This window comes from Phocoena phocoena, chromosome 5, assembly GCF_963924675.1.
Source record: "Phocoena phocoena chromosome 5, mPhoPho1.1, whole genome shotgun sequence".
Classification (NCBI taxonomy): Eukaryota; Metazoa; Chordata; class Mammalia; order Artiodactyla; family Phocoenidae; genus Phocoena; species Phocoena phocoena.
Genome location: NC_089223.1, coordinates 48,376,597 through 48,378,899, shown reverse-complemented (window position 1 = coordinate 48,378,899; position 2,303 = coordinate 48,376,597). Strand labels below are relative to the sequence as shown.

General features: G+C 43.3%; 1 pseudogene; it reads left to right on the top strand.

Moving 5' to 3' along the window:
- The first annotated feature begins 271 nt into the window (after positions 1 to 271).
- Positions 272 to 1,711, top strand: LOC136123588 (heterogeneous nuclear ribonucleoprotein K-like; annotated as a pseudogene).
- The last annotated feature ends 592 nt before the right edge of the window (positions 1,712 to 2,303 follow it).

Genomic DNA, 2,303 nt, shown 5'->3' with positions numbered 1-2,303 from the left:
CATCATTTCCTGTTCTTAGACTAAAAGGTACCTATGACTGATAACATTTGCTCCAAATTCTCAGAAAATAAAGCTTGTTTTCCTCGGCAGGTGTCATTATCCTCTGTTTCTTTGCTGCATCAATCTCGACGTCTTGCCTACTTCCCGCTTATTTGCGGCCTACAAGCTACTGCAGCACTAGGGTGTCAGTTGGTCCCGCCCAGAACACTTCAGTTCTGCCCTGCAAGGATATATTTAATAACTGATTGGTGTGTCCCTTTAATGCAAGAAAATGGAAACTGAACGGCCAGAGGAAGCCTTTCCCAACACCGAAACCAGTGGCGAACTTGGTAAACACCCTGCTGAAGATATGGAAGAGGAACAAGCTTTTAAAAGATCTAGAAACACTGATGAGGTGGTTGAATTACGCATTCTGTTTCAGAGCAAGAATGCTGGGGCAGTGGTTGGAAAAGGAGGCAAGAATATTAAGGCTCTCCATACAGACTGCAATGCCCGTGTTTCAGTCCCAGACAGCAGTGGCCCCGAGCACATATTGAGTATCAGTGCTGATATTGAAACAGTTAGAGAAATTCTGAAGCAAATCATCCCTACCTTGGAAGAGGGCCTGCAGTTGCCATCACCCACTGCAATCAGCCAGCTCTCGTTCCAATCTGATGCTATGGAATGCTTAAATTACCGACACTATAAAGGACGCAACTTTGATGGCCGAGTTGAGACTGTTGATTCATCAGAGTCTGGCTGGAGGAATTATTGGGGTCAAAAGTGTTAAAATCAAAGAGTTTCAAGAGAACACTCAGACAACAATCAAGCTTTTCCAGGAACGTTGTCCTCAATCCACTGACAGAGTAGTTCTTACTGGAGGAAAACCTTTTAAGGTTGTAGAGTGCATAAAGATCATCCTTGATCTTATATCAGAGTCCCCCATCAAAGGATGTGCTCAGACATATGATCCCAATTTTTACGATGAAACCTATGATTATGGTGGTTTTACAATGTTTGATGACCGCCGTGGACGTCCCTTGGGATTTCCCATGCGGGCAAGAGGTGGTTTTGAGAATGCCTCCAGGTCGGGGTGGGCGTCCCATGCCTCCATCCAGAAGGAATTATGATGATATGAGCCATCGTCAAGGACCTCCTCCTGGACAAGGGGGCTGGGGTGGTGGCAGAGCTCGGAATCTTCTTCTTCCTCCACCACCACCACTTACAGGAGGAGAGCTAATCGCCTATGACAGAAGAGGGAGACCTGGAGACCATTATGATGGCATGGTTGGTTTCAGTGCTGATGAAACCTGGGACTCTGCAGTACATACATGGAGCTCATCAGAGTGACAGATGGCTTATGAACCACAGGGTGGCTCTGGACATGATTACCCCTATGCAGGGCGTCGTGGCTCATATGGTGATCTTGGTGGACCTATTATTACTACAAAAGTAACTATTCCCACAGATTTGGCTGGATCGATTATTGGCAAATGTGGTCAGCGGATTAAACAAACCCGTCATGAGTCAGGAGCTTCGATCAAAATTGATGAGCCTTTAGAAGGGTCCGAAGATCGGATCATTACCATTACAGGAACACAGGACCAGATACAGAATGCACAGTATTTGCTGCAGGACAGTGTGAAGCAGTATGCAGATGCTGAAGGATTCTAATGCAAGATATTGTTTTCTTTTTTATAGTGTGAAGCAGTATTCTGGAAAGTTTTTCTAAGACTAGTGAAGAACTGGAGGAGTCCTGCATCTTTTTTTTTTTTAAGTCTGCTTCTGTTTGAAAAGCCAACATTCCTCTGTTTCATAGGTGCTCTGTGTTTGACATGTAGTGAAATCTTTGCAGTTCACCAGGTGAACTGTCTTAGTTCCTTACAAATAGAGTTGGGGGTTGGGGGAGGGTGTGCAAAAACAAACAATGCAATTTTGGAACAGCAGCAGAGTGAGTGAATTTTAATTTCTGTTCATTGTTGGTGGTTTAAAAAAAAATCCCCCCATGTAATTATTGTGAAACTTTGCTTTGTGGCCACTGTAACATTTGGGGGAGTGGGACAGGGAGGAAAAGTAACAATAGTCCATATGTCCCTGGCATCTATTCAGATCAGTGTGCCGAATGTAATGCTCTTTTGTAAGAAACGTTTTATGATTTTTAAAATAAATTTAGTGAACCTGTTTTTGGTGGTCATTTTTTTAAAGACTTTTTTTTTTAACATCTTTATTGGAGTATAATTGCTTTACAATGGTGTGTTAATTTCTGCTTTATAACAAAGTGAGTCAGCTATACATATATCCCCATATCCCCTCCCTCTTGCGTC